Below are 18,262 nucleotides of genomic sequence, written 5' to 3'. Positions count from 1 at the left end.
AATGGTGGTGCACCACACCATGGACACCAGGCAGTTGAAGGACAGCATTCCAGAGAGACAGGGATCAAGTGAGGTGAGCCCCCGACTGCCCCAGCTTACAGCTTGAGACCTTCTAGGCAGTGGCATGGGGAGGGGAGCCCCAGGCAGAGCCCAGCACTCTCCCTGGTTAAAGGAAATGAAGCTGGGGCCAGGTGTGGTGGCTCACGCCTGTAATCCCAACATTTTGGGATGCCGAGGGGAGTGGATCGCTTGAGGTCAGGCATTTAAGACCAGCCTGGCCAACATGGTGAAACCCTATCTCTACTAAAAATACAAAAATTAGACGGGTGGTAGTGGCATGTGCCTATAATCCCAGCTACTCTGGAGGCTGAGCAGGAGAATTACTTGAGCCTGGGAGGCAGAGGTTGCAGTGAGCTGAGATTGCACCACTGCACTCCAGCCTGGGTGACAGAGAGAGACTCTGTCTCAAAATATAAAATAAAAATAAAAATAAAGGAAATGGAGCTGGCATTTGCAGGACTGAGTCTGCAGGGGAGGGAGCTGCACCAAGAGGAAGCTCCAGAGATGATAAGCAGAGGTAAAAAACAACCAGAAGAACTTAAGGGAACAGTGTCAAGCTTTAAACTCCAGCTTTTTAAATATACTCCCCTCATCATTCTGTCCTTTCCAGCTGGGCTCACTTAGCATGTCCAAGTTCCCAGGGAAGTTCTGGAGTGGGTGTGGCACTGGAACTTCCCAGATACAAGTTATCTTTCTGTGATTTGCTCCCTTCAGAACCCTGGGACTTACACCTTAGTCCAGTGCCCCTCTCTGTGCTGGGAGACAAGGGTCCATCACTCTGTGCCAAGGAAGTCCCCAGGCAAGTGGGCAGATTCCCTTGGACTTCTCTCTGGAAGCTACCACACAGTCATGGCCCTGATGACACCCAAGGGTGCATAGAGCACAGGACTCCAGATGGAGCTCTGAGAGCAAATCTACCCTCTCACTTTCAAAATAATGGAAGTGAGGTTTGTGGATAGGTCAGAATTTGAATCTCCTTTGGAAAGTGACTCTTTTGGGAAAAGGGGGCACAGGTTAAGGATCTGATGTGTGCTATGAGCTGTCTCTTCAGAAACATGAACTTACTCAAGCAGCGACACAATTTTGCTCATTCAGTGAAGTTCATTAACTTCCTGCATCTCCTTAGCAGGCACCAGCTCAACAACTGCTGAAGACAAAGATGTCAGTTTCCTGCTTATCTGCATATGGAGTCTGTGACTGTTCTTCCAAGTGAGGACTTGAGGAGCCTGAGCTTGATAAAGAGAGCCAGCTGGTCACCCTGGGCCATTCCCTTCCATCTGGGTTAGGTGCACATTGCCTCCTGCTGTCCATCCTGATCCTAAAGCCAGAGAAAGAGTCGATGGTAGTCATTTAGCCACTTAGTTATTATGCAGGTGCTCAGTGAAGTCTGTAGGTGGTCTAGATTTTAAGGCTATGTTGGTGAGAGCTGGGCAGGTGGTTGGTTAGAATTCAGTCAGCCAGTGAGCCAGGCAAGCAAGAGGGGTTTGGCAAGGATCAAATCATCAAGCCAAAGTTTCCCACACACAGCAGTGTGATAACCTCTGTGCACAGATCCCCTCCCTCTGTGATGGGTTGAACTGCATCCCCTTCAAAATTCCCATGTTGAAGCCCTAACACCCAGTACCTCAGAATCTGACATTTTGAGACAAGACCTTGGAAGATGTAATTAAGTTAAAAGGGGGTCATAATCCAATGTGACTGGTGTCTTTATAAAAAGAAGAGATTAGAACACTGACACACACACCGGGATGACCATGAGACAGACAAGGGGAAAAGATGGCTATCTACAGACCAAGGAAAGGCCTCAGAGAAACCAACCTGCTCCTTGATCTTGGCCTTCCAGCCCCCACATAAGACCATAGATTTCCATTGTCTTTGCTGCCCAGGCTGCAGTGCTTTCTTACGGCAGCCGCAGCCACCCTGCCACCCTGCCACAGTGCACTGAAGATGCTTTAGTATGGGTGTCCAAGGGAGAGAATAGAGTCATGGGTTCTTAGTTTCTGTTTCTGGTTGGGACAGCAAAGCCCATTCCTCATCCCTCTTTTCCACTTATCACTAGAGACAGAAACTAAAAACCATGGTCTCAGGCTGCTAAAATCCTGAAACAAGACAAAACAGGACAACAAAAACAACAACAACAAATAGGGTGGGTTGGACAATTTTGGGAGAGTAGACAGAAAGTCTGACTCCTCCTGGGAGTCCAAATGAGACTTCTGTTTGCTGAAAGACAGAGACTTGGCTAGGTACAGTGACTTGTGTCTGTAATCCCAGCGCTTTGGGAGGCTGAGGAAGGAGGATCACTTGAGCCCAGGACTTCAAGACCAGCCTGGGCAGCATAGTGAGACTCCGTCTCCACTAAATACTAAAAAAAAAAAAAAAAAAATTGGCCAGGCATGGTGGCTCATGCCTGTAATCCCAGCACTTTGGGAGGCTGAGGTAGGAGGATCACTTGAGGTCAGGAGTTCAAGACCAGCCTGGCCAAGATGGTAAAACCCTGTCTCTATTAAATAATACAAAAATTAGCCAGGCACAATGATGGCACATGCCTGTAGCTACTAAGGAGGCTGAGCTAGAAGGATCACTTCAACCTGGGAGGGGGAGCTTGCAGTGAGCTGAGATCATGTCACTGCACTCCAGCCTGGGTGACAAAGTGAGACCCTGTCTCAAAAAAAAAAAAAATTAGGCATGACGGTGCATGTAGTAAAAAAATTATGCATGACGGTGCACGAGTAGCTGTAGTCCCAGCTACTCAGGAGGCTGAGGCAGGCAGATGGCTTGAGGCCCAGAGGCAAAGGCTGCAGTGAGCCAACATTGCGCCACTGCACTCCCGCCCTAGTGACAGAGCGAGACACTTGCCTCAAAAAAAAAAAAAAAAAAAAAAGACAGTGATTTGATAAGAAGGAGGAAGGAGACCCAGGCGGCAAAAGATGGCACTCATGACCATGGCCCAGAGAGCCCTCTTCAGAAGGCAATGTGGGGTGGGGTGAACAGTGGGAGAGAGGAGATGGGGACGGGCAATTGCAGCTCAAGCCCCTAGCCACTGGCTCTGTCTCCTGGTCTTCATGGAATGGCTCTAGCAAGCTTGTTCTATCCAATTGAATGAAAATCGAATCCAAATCTTAATATCCCAAAGCACTAAAACCCCAAAGTGCTGGGATTACAGGCATGAGCCACTGCGCCCAGCCAACTTTATTTCTCCCTCTGTTGGCCAGGCTGGAGTGCAGTTGCATGATCTTGCTGATCTCAGCTCTCAAAAATTCCATCCCTGAAAGAAGAGGTGGGTTTCAAATAGATTCTAAGAATTCTAATACATTCTACAATATATTAAAAAATATTAAAATCAGCTGGGTGCAGTGGCTCACACCTATAATCCCAGCACTTTGGGAGGCCGAGGCGGTTGGATCACCTGAGGTCAAAAGTTTGAGACCAGCGTGGCCAACATGGTGAAAACCCATCTCTACTAAAAATACAAAAATAGCCGGGCGTGTAATCCCAGCTACTCGGGAGGCTGAGGCAGGAGAATCGCTTGAACCCGGGAGGTGGAGTTTGCAGTGAGCCGAGATCACGCCATTGCACTCCAGCCTGGACAACAAGAGCAAAACTCCATCTCAAAAAATAACTAACTAAATAAATAAAGTCACAGTAATTAAAATATGTTTAGCACTGTATCAATGAATAATTGATTGCAGCAGAACTCAGAACAGATGATGATACATGGAAAATAGTGATATGTACGTATGCATTAAGTATTTAGAGACAGAGTCCTGCTCTGTCACCCAGGCTGGAGTGTAGTGGTGTGATCACAGCTCACTGTAACCTTGAACGTGTGGACTCAAGCAGCCTGCCACCTCAATCTCACAAACAGCTAGGATGACAGATGTACATCACGGCACACAGCTAATTTTCTTTTATTTTTTTCAGAGATGGGGTCTCATTATGTTGCCCAGGTTGGTCTCCAATTCCTGGCTTCAAGCAATCCTCCCAAAGCACTGGGATTTGAGGTGTGAGCCACTCATGCCTAGCCAGATATTGGTATTTATTGGCTTCATGATGAAGTCACAGCAGAGGTATGGTGTGGGTCTTTGAGCTGTAGAATCAGCAGCTCAAACAATGCTTGAACCTGTTCACCACCATGCTTCTCTTTGCTTTCCTACATTTCCACACATTTTTTCTCTTACTGAAAATGCATTCCAGTCACCAAGTAATTGGAAAATAAACACCTCCATTATGAAAATCTTAGGATAAGCTCTCAGTGGTTCAACTTAATCAAATACTCATCAATGAAATCTTCAGTGTGAGACTAGGAGGGTGAGGTCCTGTGGCTGGCCCATCTGGGTTAAGCACCAGCAGTAGAGTACTGTGAAAAGTAATGCAGAGCCTACAAATGCAATAGCCACTCCAAAGGATAATTTTGTATACAATAAAAAAGAAATTTCAAATCCATGACATAATAGCGAATGAATTTAACAGTGAAAGATCAACTGGCTATTCATTTAGAAGAAAACAAAGTCAGCTTCTTAGTTCACACCATATTTAATCAAGTAATAACAGACAGGGTTCAAGAGAGTATTCTATTTTTTCAAAAAGAAAGAGTATTCTATTTAAATTAAACACAGTTGTTTCATATGTTTTAAATAGAAGAAAAACCTGAAAAAAAAATGCAAATTCTAAAAAGAATCTTGGCCAGGCATGGTGGCTCATGCCTGTAATCCCAGCACATTGGGAGACTGAGGCAGGTGGATCACTTGAGGTCAGGAGTTCAAGACCAGCCTACCCAACATGGTGAAACCCCTTCTCTAGTAAAAATACAAAAATTAGCAGGATGTGTTGGTGTGTGCCTATAGTCTCAACTATTTGGGAGGCTGAGGCAGGAGAATCACTTGAACATGGGGGGCAGAGGTTGCAGTGAGCCAAGATCACACCACTGTACTCCAACCTGGGCAACTAAGTGAGACTCCATCTCAAATAAATAAATAAATAAAATAAAAATATAAATAAAAAGGAATCTCATACTAACACAAGAAGAAGAAACTTCTTTCATATAATGGAATGACCACCAATTTTATTTCTGATATTTAAATTCTGAACTTAAATGCCTTAATCTCTAATAACAGAAAATTCCATGTCAAACTGTTCAGTATCTGTGAGATACGCAATATTATCTTCACTCTGCAGCTGAGATAACTGAAGTATAGAAAGATTAAACCACCACATAGGTCACACAAATAATAATTGGCAGAGACAGAATAGCCTGTCTGGGAAAACTACACTGTGGTGCATACTCCTAGGAAGGAAAATATGGCATTCCATCACAATAAATACAAATGCAGAATGTTCTTGGTTTATATCCAATCTGGGATTCAGACAAATTGAAATAGGCACATCATTTAAACATATCACAAGTATAAATTTCTTCAAATAACATGCTTTTAATCTGCACAATGTAATAAGTACCAGTGTTCAAGGTCACTTTTGAAAATTAATTCACATATGCTTTATAAACAATTATGTGCCTGATATTTGCATATTTTAAGTAAATTCTGGTTTTATTAAACATTATTTGGCTTATCTGCTGAAAGGAGAGTTCTGTAACAATGTTTGTACACATTAATATGTAATAGGAAAGAGAAGATAACATATATGACACACGGTACTTTGTATGTTCAAATGTTTCTTTTCTTTTCTTTTTTTTGAGACGCAGTTTTGCTCTTCTTGCCCAGGCTGGAGTGTAGCGGTACAATCTCGGCTCACCACCATGTGTCCGCCTCCCGGGTTCAAGTGATTCTCCTGCCTCAGCCTCCCAAGTAGCTGGGACTACAGGTGCCCGCCACCATGCACAGCTAATTTTTGTATTTTTAGTAGAGACAGAGTTTCACCATGCTGGCCAGGCTGGTCTCGACCTCCTGAACTCACGTGATCTGCCCACCTCGGCCTCCCAAAGTGCTGAGATTACAGCCATGAGCCACTGCTCCTGCCAAGCCTGCTAATCTTTGAGATTAGCAGATATTATGAATTTTATGATGCTTTTAGCCCTATAAAATACTTTTGTATTTCTCTAAATAGTCTTGATGCTTCTTCTGGGGTGCAGTTAATTGATAGTGTTGGGTCTTGCTTTTAAGATTCATAGTGTTTATTCTAAGGCTAACTATTCTTTGTTGCTGAGACAAGACCATTCTGAGTACTCTACCCAATGCTCATGAATCGTGATTTTTTCACCCTGGCTGGTGACAGCAGGTGCTTTTCCCAGCATCATGGGGCTCTATTCTCCTCAGTCTTTTTGGATGATTCCCCAGCCTCAGGTGGTTTCCTCATACGCATGTTCCAGACAGCACTCTGCTGAGTTATCAAGGGGACTTTCTGAAGATCACCAGACCTGTCTCTCTGTGCAGCTCTCTTCCTTGGTAATTTGTCCTGCAAACTCTAGCTGCCTTGGTCTCTCTGGACTCTCAGCTGCGTCTCCTCAATTCAAGGAGTCTACCATGCTCAACCTGGGATCCTCCTCCTTGTGCCACAGCCTGGAAACTCTTCTAAGGCAGTAAGCTCTGGCAAATGTAGAGCTTACTTATTTCATGTTTCATGGGTCACTGTGCTCATTGCCTGATATCCAGTGACTTGAAACCATTGTTTCATATATTTTATCTGGTTTCTTCAGTTGTTTTAGGCAGGAGGGTAAATCCAGTCCCTGTTACTCTACTTTGGCCAGAAACTGGTTTTGTTTTGGTTTGTTTGTTTAGACAGAGTCTCCCTCTATTGCCCAGGCTGGTGTGCAGTCACGTGATCTCACCTCATTGCAACCTCTGCCTCCTGGGTTCAAGCGATTCTCTGGTCTCAGCCTCCTGAGTAGCTGGGACTACAGACGTGGGCCACCACACCCAGGTAGTTTTTGTATTTTTCATAGAGATGGGGTTTCACCATGTTGGCCAGGCTGGTCTCAAACTCCTGACCTCAAGTGATCCACCTGCCTCCCAAAGTGCTTGGATTATAGGCATGAGCCACCATGTCTGGCCCAGAAACAGTTTTTGAATTGGATCTTGAATCAGATAAACAATTATCTATAAAAGTCTTAATTGAAGGCTGGGCACGGTGGCTCATGCCTGTAATCTCAGCACTTTGGGAGGCCGAGACGGGTGGATCACAAGGTCAGGAGATCGAGAACAGCCTGGCCTATATGAGAATTCTTTATCCTATTTTGCAATTTATTTTCAAAGTTAAAGATTACTTCAGGCCAGGCACAGTGGCTCACACCCGTAATCCCAGCACTTTGGGAGGTGGAGGCGGATGGATCACCTGAAGTCAGGATTTTGAGAGCAGCCTGGCCAACATGGTGAAACCCCAACTCTACTAAAAATAGAAAACGTTAGCTGGGTATGGTGGCACACACCTGTAATCCCAGCTACTTGGGAGGCTGAGGCACAGAATAGCTTGAATCTGGGAGACGGAGGTTGCAGTGAGCCGATCCTGCACCACTGCACCAGTCTGGGCAATAGAATGAGACTCTGTCTCAAAAAAAATTAAAAAATAAGATTACCTCAAAATAAATGAGTAAAAGAAATTGCAATAATCAATTGCAAAACTTGTCCTTATTGTTAGAAGTGAGGATGGGGGCCAGGCGTGGTGGCTCATGCCTGTAATCTCAGCATTTTTGGAGGCCGAGGTGGGTGGATCATCTGAGGTCAGGAGTTCCAGACCAGCCTGGCCAACATGGTGAAACCCCGTCTCTACTAAAAATATAAAAAATTAGCCGGGCATGGTGGCACATGCCTGTAATCCCAGCTACTCAGGAGGCTGAAGCAGGAGAATCGCTTGAACCAAGGAGGCAGAAGTTGCGGTGAGCTGAGATTGTGCTATTGCACTCCAGCCTGGGCAACAAGAGAGAAACTCTGTCCCAAAAAAAAAAAGAAAAAAAGAAAAAATAGAAATCAGGATGGGGCTACTTTTGAGAGGGAGAGTAATAATAGAGAATGGGTCTTTCAGGGAGACTTCAGGCACTGGTAATATTGTCTTTTGACTCTTTGGTGTTTATGTGGTTGTGTTCACCTCTCTTCATCATTCATTTATCAATTATACAGTGATACACATGCCATTGCATACTTTTGTATTTTTTTTTACTTCAATAAAAAAATTTTTAAGTCAAAAATAAATCACTCAGATATAATACCTTGAGGATTGCTTTCTTTCTGTGTCTTCTTTCCTGAATCCCTAGTGAAGTCCTCAGGTCAGGGTGGTAGTCTCCTAGGTGGTTCTCTTCTTCATTTCAAAAGAACAGTTTTATTCCTTATGCTGTTGAGAAACCCAAGGTAAAAATTCACCTTGTGTGAAGCCTTCACCAGTGACCACAAATTGCTACTTCTCTTGGAACTTACTGACTTCTAAAAATTAAGGGTGGCTCCCAAGACTAAACCAGGAAGAAGTTGAATCTCTGAATAGACCAAAAACAGGCTCTGAAATTGAGGCAATAATTAAGAGCTTACCAACCAAAAAAAGTCCAGGACCAGACGGATTTACAGCCGAATTCCACCAGAGGTAAAAGGAGGAGCTGAGCTGGTACCATTCCTTCTGAAACTATTCCAATCAATAGAAAAAGAGGGAATTCTCCCTAACTCATTTTATGAGGCCAGCATCATCCTGATACCAAAGCCTGGTGGAGAAACAACAAAAAGAGAATTTTAGACCAATATACCTGATGAACATTGATGCAAAAATCCTCAACAAGATACTGGCAAACCGAATCCAGCAGCACATCAAAAAGCTTATCCACCATGATCAAGTGGGCTTCATCCCTGGGATGCAAGGCTGGTTCAACATATGCAAATCAATAAACATAATCCAGCATATAAACAGAACCAATGACAAAAACCATATGATTATCTCAATAGATGCAGAAAAGGCCTTTGAAAAAATTCAACAACTCTTCATGCTAAAAACTCTCAATAAATTAGGTATTGATGGGACATATCTCAAAATAATAAGAGCTATCTATCACAAACCCACAGCCAATATCATACTGAATGGGCAAAAACTGGAAGCATTCCCTTTGAAAACTGGCACAAGACAGGGATGCCCTCTCTCACCACTCCTATTCAACATAGTGTTAGAAGTTCTGGCCAGGGCAATTAGGCAGGACAAGGAAATAAAGGATATTCAACTAGGAAAAGAGGAAGTCAAATTGTCCCTGTTTGCAGATGACATGATTGTATATCTAGAAAACCCCATCATCTCTGCCCAAAATCTCCTTAAGCTGATAGGCAACTTCAGCAAGGTCTCAGGATACAAAATCAATGTGCAAAAATCACAAGCATTCTTATACACCAATAATGGACAAACAGAGAGCCAAGTCATGAGTGAACTCCCATTCACAATTGCTTCAAAGAGAATAAAATACCTAGGAATCCAACTTACAAGGGATGTGAAGGACCTCTTCAAGGAGAACTACAAACCACTGCTCAATAAAATAAAAGAGGATACAAACAAATGGAGGAACATTCCATGCTCATGGGTAGGAAGAATCAATATTGTGAAAATGGCCATACTGCCCAAGGTAATTTATAGATTCAATGCCATCCCCATCAACCTACCAATGACTTTCTTCACAGAATTGGAAAAAACTACTTTAAATTTCATATGGAACCAAAAAGATCCCGCATTGCCAAGTCAATCCTAAGTGAAAAGAACAAAGCTGGAGGCATAATGCTACCTGACTTCAAACTACACCACAAGGCTACAGTAACCAAAACAGCATGGTACTGGTACCAAAACAGAGATATAGATCAATGGAACAGAACAGAGCCCTCAGAAATAATGCCACATATCTACAACTATCTGATCTTTGACAAACCTGACAAAAACAAGAAACGGAGAAAGGATTCCCTATTTAATAAATGGTTCTGGGAAAACTGGCTAGCCATATGTAGAAATTTGAAACTAGATCCCTTCCCTACACCTTATATAAAAATTAATTCAAGATGGACTAAAGACTTAAATGTTAGACCTAAGACCATAAAAACCCTAGAAGAAAACCTAGGCAATACCATTCAGGACATAGGCATGGGCAAGGACTTCCTGTCTAAAACACCAAAGCAATGGCAACAAAAGCCAAAATTGACAAATGGGATCTAATTAAACTAAAGACCTTCTGCACAGCAAAAGAAACTACCACCAGAGTGAACAGGCAACCTACAGAATGGGAGAATATTTTTGCACTGTACTCATCTGACAAAGGGCTAATATCGCGAATCTACAATGAACTCAAACAAATGTACAAGAAAAAAACAAACAACCCCATCAAAAAGTGGGCGAAGGATATGAACAGACACTTCTCAAAAGAAGAAATTTATGCAGCCAAAAGACACATGAAAAAATGCTCACCATCACTGGCCATCAGAGAAATGCAAACGAAAACCACAATGAGATACCATTTCACACCAGTTAGAATGGCAATCATTAAAAAGTCAGGAAACAACAGGTGCTGGAGAGGATGTGGAGAAACAGGAACACTTTTACACTGTTGGTGGGACTGTAAACTAGTTCAACCATTGTGGAAGTCAGTGTGATGATTCCTCAGGGATCTAGAACTAGAAATACCATTTGACCCAGCCATCCCATTACTGGGTATATACCCATAGGATTATAAATCATGCTGCTATAAAGACACATGCACACGTGTGTTTATTGTGGCACTATTCACAATAGCAAAGACTCGGAACCAACCCAGATGTCCAACAATGATAGATTGGATTAAGAAAATGTGGCACATATACACCACGGAATACTATGCAGCCATAAAAAATGATGAGTTCATGTCCTTTGTAGGGACATGGATGAAGCTGGAAACCATCATTCTCAGCAAACTACGTCAAGGACAAAAAACCAAACACCGTATGTTCTCACCCATAGGTGGGAATTCAACAGTGAGAACACATGGACACAAGAAGGGGAACATCACACTCCGGGGCCTGTTGTGGGGTGGGGGAGGGGGGAGGGATAGCATTTGGAGATATACCTAATGTTAAATGATGAGTTACTGGGTGCAGCACACCAACATGGCACAAGTATACATATGTAACTAACCTGCATGTTGTGCACATGTACCCTAAAACTTAAAGTATAATAAAAAAAAATTAAGGGTGGACTTTTAGTAAATTTGAAATGAAACTTTTAACATATGGCACACCAAATATCCATGACACCAAATCCCAGGAGCCCCACAGGGATAGTTTATAGCCACCCTCAGGAGAGAGAGACCTTAAGACCAAATTAGAAAGAAAAGAAAAAAGTTTATATATATATATATATATATATATATATATACACACACTATTTTGTTTTCAATGAAAATTTTAACATATACAAAATTCTCATGTATATTTGGATCTTTCTGTGCTTTTTCAAAACTAGCACCAAACTTAAATTACTTTTTATTTTTTGAGACAGAGACTCACTGTGTCATCAGGCTGGAGTGCAGTGGTGCTATCTCAGCCCACTGTAACCTCTGCCTCCCAGGTTCAAGTGATTCTCCTGCATCAGCCTCCCGAGTAGCTAGGACTACAGGCACACACCACCACACCCAGCTAATATTTGTATTTTTAGCAGAGACGGGGTTTCACCATGTTGGCCAGGTTGTTCTTGATCTCTTGACCTCGTGATCCGCCCACCTTGGCCTCCCAAAGTGCTGGGATTACAGGCATGAGCTACTGCGCCCAGCCTCAAATTACCTTTTAAATTTGCATTTTCAAAAAAAGTTCTGTCGATGAAAAAAGTCAACTCTGTAAAATATTTAGAGAGATTTATTCTGAGCCAAATGTGAGTGACCATGGCCTGTGACACAGCCCTCAGGAGGTCCTGAGAACGTTTGCCCAAGGTGGTTGGGGGTGCAGCTTGGTTTTATACATTGTAGGAAGGCATGAGACATCAATCAAATATATTTAAGGAATACATTGGTTTGTTCCAGAAAGGCAGGACAACTTGAAAGGTGGGAGTGCTTCCAGGTATAGGTAAATTTAACGATTTTCTGGTTGACAATTGGTTGAGTTTTTGTCTAAGGATCTGGGATCAATAGAAAGGAAAAGTTCAGGTTAAGATAAAAGATTGTGGAGACCAAGGTTCTTTTGAAATCTCATAGTGGCCGACCTTAGAAACAAGAGATGACAAATGTTTCCTATTCAGACCCTTTTAAAAGGTGCTAGACTCTCAGTCAATCTATTCAGAATTGGAAGGGCCTAGAAGGAAAAGGTCTCGCTATGTTAATAGAGATTATTTAGAGATGCGAATTTTCCCCCACAAAGGACGGCTTGCAGGACCATTTCAAAATGTGACAAAGAAACATGTTTTTGGGGTAAAATATTTTTATTTTCTTCCTTGTCTCGTAATGTTATGCCAGAGTCAGGTTGGAAAGTAAGTTACACTACATAGGGTTAAGTAAAACCCATCTGATGTGAATTTATGGTTTGTAGGGCATAACTCCTCAGATCCCTTAGATAGAAATTTGGGTAAGATAAAAAAATCAGAGTTTAGTCCTCAGTTCCTTGCTATTCCCTGAGGTCGTGTCCTGAGGAAGTTAAAAATTATTTTATCAAGTAAAACAAAATTAAGCTCCCCATTAAGATTTTTTATTTAAATTTTGATTGAAATTGTGTTAAATTTTATAGTTTTCTGTAAGGGTAAATATAAACATAAAAATTTGGGCCAGGTGCAGTGACTCACACCTGTAATCCCAGCACTTTGGGAGGCTGAGGTGGGTGGATCACGAAGTCAGGAGTTCAAGACCAGCCTGGCTAAGATGGTGAAATCCCATCTCTACTAAAAATACAAGAAAATTAGCCGGGTGTGGTGGTGGGCGCCTGTAATCCCAGCTACGCAGGAGGCTGAGGCAGAGAATTGCTTGAACCTGGGAGGCAGAGGTTGCAGTGAGCCGAGATCACGCCACTGCATCCCAGCCTGGGCGACAGAGCGAGACTCTGTCTCAAAGAAAAACAAACAAAACAAAACAAAACAAAACTGAATTTTCCTTCTTGCAAAAAGGAAAAAAGACCTTTCCTCCTCTGTTTTCTTACAGCATTTCCTTAAGAAAACTTGTAATTGTAAATCCTTTCTCTGTCTCTGTGAGTTTTAGCAAAACTTTTTTAAAAAGTAAATAAGCTTCTTGCTAGTTTAACAACACACGAAGGTCTTTTTTAATGGCCTTGGGTCATGTCTTTGAAATGTAAGCATCAAGGAAGATTGCACCCCATCTCCTTGCCTCTGTGGTAAACTCCCAGGCTCCTGCCTACCTATTAACTACTTGCGTGTCATAGAGATACCAGAAACTTTACTTTTCATTTGCATAACGGCAATTAACTAACACTGATGGCTACCCTAATTATCAGGTGAATTTCAGATGAATTATGCATAGCAAATGGTGTTGTACAGTCATCTTACTTGAGTACAAGTTGCCTTTTACCTTGAGAAAATGGAATGCATTGCATCAAATAGGCTAATACAAAAAATGATAGTTCTTCCTGTCTTCATAAACTCATCAGTGGGTTGCCTATGACGCACATCGCAGTCTGGTTTAATGTTTATTCAATAATGTAACTGTTTTGTTCTTCCATCTGTGGAGAGGATTTTCTGGGTTGGCAAGAGGCTTTATTTTCAATTATTTCCTCAATACCTCCCATCCAGAAAAGTGGTGTGTATGTATTATGTGTGCATATTTTTATATGTATATATATATGTGTTTATACACATGACTATATATACATATTTTTTCTAGATGATTCTACATGTTTTAATGTAATAAAGTTATTGACCAGGAAATATATAATTTGTTTTACATATACAGCCGAGTCCTCCCTCTGTATCCGCGGGGGGATTAATTCCAGGACCTCCCTGGATTACTCAAATCCAGGGATGTTCAAGTCTCTGGTAGAAAATAATCTGGTATTTGCATAACCTAAACACCTCCTCCCGTATACTTTAAATTATGTCTAGATTAATTGTAAACCTAACACAATGTAAATACTATGTGAATAGTTTTACTGTATTGTTTAGGGTACAAAGACAAAGGGAAAAGTTTGTACATGCTCAGTAAGATATAATATTTTAAGTCATTTCTTTTTTTAGAGAAGGTCTCACTATTTTGCACAGGCTGGTCTCCAACTCTAGGCCTCCAGTGATCCTCCCAAGTGGCTGAGATCACAGGCACAAGCCATCCCCGCCCAGATCACTTTTAAGTATTTTCAATCGGAGCTTAGTTGAATCCATAGATATGGACCCCCGGGATAAGGAGGGACGACTATATATATTCCTTAGTGAAATGATAGTCAAGATATTGTATTATATTAGGTTAAAATTTGTGTAAATTCATGAGAAGGATGTACAGCTAACATTAAGCGCTTTTGTTTTTGGGAAGTGGTATACTCGTTTTCTGTTTTAGCTTATACATACTTTGTAGTTCATTACGTTTCGCGGATGGTTTGCACAATTGTGAAAGCTAGCATTGCTAAGAGGAAGCGGTTACAGGGCATTATCCTTCATTACTCCACGTACTCCTGTACCCACGGAGTTCAATCACTTTAACAAAACTGCCCATCAGTGATCCCTGGAGCACCTCACAGTGGCCTTCTGTCTTCACGCCCCGACGTGCGCGGTGCAGCTCTCCAACCGTCACTCAGCAGGGCCAGGGCTCGCTTCAGGAAATCCGACAGCAGTCACTCAGGCCCCTGGAGTAGGGCGCGCCTCATAACGTCATCCAAGATGGAGTCGCAGCCAGGCCTTCTGGGAAGCGTAGTTCTGGATTAGGGCTCGGGGAACGTTCTGCACATGTGCAGTGCCATCTCCTTTCTGGCGTTAGCGTTTTTGTCTTACGCCCTAGGGTGGGCGGAGGACTCCGGTGTCTCCGGGTCTCGGCTGGGCCGCAAAGGGCGGGGCCTGGACTCGGCGTCAGCCGGGAGCAGAGGTCGAGCCCCTGCAGGTGTGTGGAAGGCCCTTGCGGGCGGGCAGGGCGTGGGAGGCGGGCTCTCCAGCCTGGAAGTCGCCTCCTGGCCCCAGAGCTGCCTCCGCGGAGGGCCCCTGGTGGGAGCGGCCTGGCGGCGAGGTTGGCCGTCTGCGCTGGCGCCCCTGCCCGGAATAGCATTTGCGCTACCTGCTTGAAGGGCGGCCAGAGGAGGCCTGTGGTGGCTGGGCAGCGGGCTCCCGGAACAGCTACATTGTATGACGTGGACAGGAGCCGCCACCTCAGGCGCGCTGGCCGCTGCAGAGGCGGCGCTCCAAAGCCGCAGAGACATGGGTTCCGGTCCAGCGTCTGCAGGTGGTCCCAGTGCCGCTCGATGCCCATCTGGTAAATGATGGGAGCCTTTGGGTACTGAATAGGGCAGTAGATGTAAAGTATGATACAGGACTCAATAAAGGTGAGCTGCTTCTATTACAAGACATGCTGTTTTCATTATTGGCTCATTTAATCATCGTAACCATCCTTTCGACTTAACCACCTCCATTTAAATAAATGTGAGTACTAAAGATTCAGAGAGATAATTAATTTACTCACAATATTAGCAGGTGGGATGTAAATCCTCACTTTTTCTTCTGAGTTCATGCGCCTTCCCACACTAAAATCCAGTCTTGGCTTGTATTTAGCACAGCATTTCTCCCTTGAGCACCACCAGAATGTAGCTGTGGAGTGTACTGAACCCAGTCTTACCACGTAGTGTTCTATTTCCAAAAATGCTTGGGGAAATCTTCAGCGCCCTTGAGTCAAAAGGTTAATTATTTAAGGCCTTCCTGCATCCTCCAACCGTAGTCTCTTCTTAGAGGACTGTGAAACTTGTAAATTGAAACCACCCTTTGAGCCCTCAATTTTGCATTTTACAGAAGCTGGGAATCCCATCCATCCAGAGGCTAGTTTCTGAAGAGAGGAAATGGGACAAAGAATTTTTTTAAAGATGAAAATTGCAGTTCATCAGTTTCCCCATTTTATGGTGGTGATATGATAATGCCTCTCATTGGCTGATAACTGAGCTTAGGCATTTTGTAAGCCCCATGCTAGCTGGAAGTGGTTTTTGCTGCTTATTTTATTTTTTTGGTACATAATGTACATATTTGTGGGGTACATGTGATGTTTTGATATATGCATACAATCTGATGATCAAATCAGGATAATCACAATATCCACCACCTCATTTATGATTTCTTTGTGTTGTGAATATTCCACATCTTCTAGCTATTCTGAAATACACAATAAATTATTGTTAACATTTGTCACCATACTGTGCTATTGAACACTAGGACTTATTCCTTCTACATATTTTTGTACCCATTAACCAACCTCTCTTCATTCCTCACTGCCTGCTTCCTTCACAGCCTCTGGTAACCATCACTCCACATCCTACCTTAATGAGATCAACTATTTTAGCTCCCATGTATGAGTGAGAACATATTTGTCTTTCTGTGCCTGGCTTATTTCATGTAACAGAATGTCTTCCAGTTCCATCTTTGTTGCTGCAATGACAAAATTTCATTCTTTTTATGGCTGAATAATATTCCATTGTGTATATATAACACAGTTTTCATTATCTATTCACGCATTGATGGGTACTTAGGTTGATTCTGTATCTGGACTATTGTGAATAGTGCTGCGATAAAAATGGGAGTGCAGAGATCTCTTCAATATACTGATTTCCTTTCTTTTGGATATATACATAGCAGTGAGATTGCTGGATCATATGGTAATTCTGTTTTTAATTTTTTGAGGAACCTCCATACTGTTTTCCACAGTGGCTGTACTAGTTTACATTGCCACCGAGAGTATATGAGGGTTCTCCTTTCTCCATATCCCAGCATTTGTTATTTTTTTGCCTTTTTTATAATAGCTGTTTTAAGGGGTAAAATGATATCCCATTGTGGTTTTGACTTTCATTTGTCTGATGAGTAGTGATGTTGAACATTTTATCATATACCTATTGGCCATTTGTATGTCTTCTATTGTGAAATGTCTGTTCAGATCATTTGCTCAATTTTTTTAAATCAAATTTTTTGTTTTCTGGCTGTTGAGTTCCTTATATATTCTGGTTGTTAATTCCTTGTAAGATGGGTAGTTTGCAAATATTTTCTCCTATTCTTTGGGTGTCTTTTCACTGTGATTGCTTACTTTGCTGTGCCAAAGCTTTTTAGTTTGATGTAATCCCATTTGTCTGTTTTTGCCTTTATTGCTTGTTCTTTTGAGGCCTTACCAAAAAATTTTTGCCCAGACCAATGTTCTGAAGCATTTCCAAATGCTTTCTTCAAGTAGTTTCATAGTTTCAGGTCATATATTTAAGTCTTTAATCCACTGTCATTTGATTTTTGCATATGATGAGAGACAGGGGTCTAGTTTCATTCTTCTGCATATGGATACCCAGTTTTCTCAGCACCATTTATTGAAGAAACTCATTTCTCCAATGTATGTTCTTGGTGCCTTTGTCAAAAGTGAAATTGGCTATAAATGCATGTATTTATTTCTCAATTCTCTTTTCCATTGGTCTATGTGTCTCTTTTTATGCCAGTAACCTACTGTTTTGTTTAGTATAGCTTTATATTTTTAAGTCTGGTAGTGCAGTGCCTCCAGCTTTGTTCTTTTTGCACAAAATTGCTTTGGCTACTTGGGGTCTTCGGTGGTTCCATATAAATTTTAGGATTTTTTTCCTATTTCTGTGAAAAATGTCATTGGTATTTGGATATGGATTGCATTGAATCTGTAGACTGCTTTTAGTACTATGGACATTTTAACAATATTAATTCTGCCAGTCTATGAGCATGGGATATCTTTCCATTTTAATGTCATTCACCAGTGTTTTATACTTTTTTTTTTTTTTTTGAGACAAGGTCTCAGTTTGGTGCAATCTTGGCTCACTGCAATCTCTGCCTCCCAGGTTCAAGCGATTCTCCTGCCTCAGCCTCCCAAGTAGCTGGGATTACAGGAGTATGGCACCCCACCTGTCTAATTTTTTTTTGTACTTTTAGTGGAGACAGGGTTTTGCCATGTTGGCCAGTCTGACTTTGAACTCCTGACCTCAGGCGATCCACCTGCCTCCGCCTCTCAAAGTGTTGGGATTACAGGTGTGAGCCACAGTGCCCAGCCTGTTTTATACTTTTAATTGTAGGATCTTTTACTTTTTTGGTTAAATTTATTCCTAGGTGTTGGGGTTTTTTTGGTAGCTATTGTAAATGGGATTGCTTTATTATTTTTCAGATT

At 42.3% G+C, this 18,262-nt stretch overlaps 1 long non-coding RNA gene across 1 annotated transcript; it reads right to left on the bottom strand.

Annotated features, from left to right (window-relative positions):
• Window positions 1–1,019: 1,019 nt before the first annotated feature.
• On the bottom strand, window positions 1,020–8,698 carry LOC129006306 (uncharacterized). Its single transcript, XR_010127410.1, has 3 exons — window positions 8,532–8,698; window positions 8,219–8,340; window positions 1,020–1,378 (listed from the first exon to the last, which is right to left on the bottom strand). It is a non-coding gene; the product is annotated as an uncharacterized LOC129006306 (long non-coding RNA).
• Between the last annotated feature and the right edge of the window lie 9,564 nt (window positions 8,699–18,262).

The sequence above is a fragment of the Pongo pygmaeus genome, chromosome 8 (genome assembly GCF_028885625.2).
Source record: "Pongo pygmaeus isolate AG05252 chromosome 8, NHGRI_mPonPyg2-v2.0_pri, whole genome shotgun sequence".
Lineage (NCBI taxonomy): Eukaryota > Metazoa > Chordata > Mammalia > Primates > Hominidae > Pongo > Pongo pygmaeus.
Note: the sequence above shows the minus strand (reverse complement) of the source record. Positions and strands in the feature narration are given on the sequence as shown.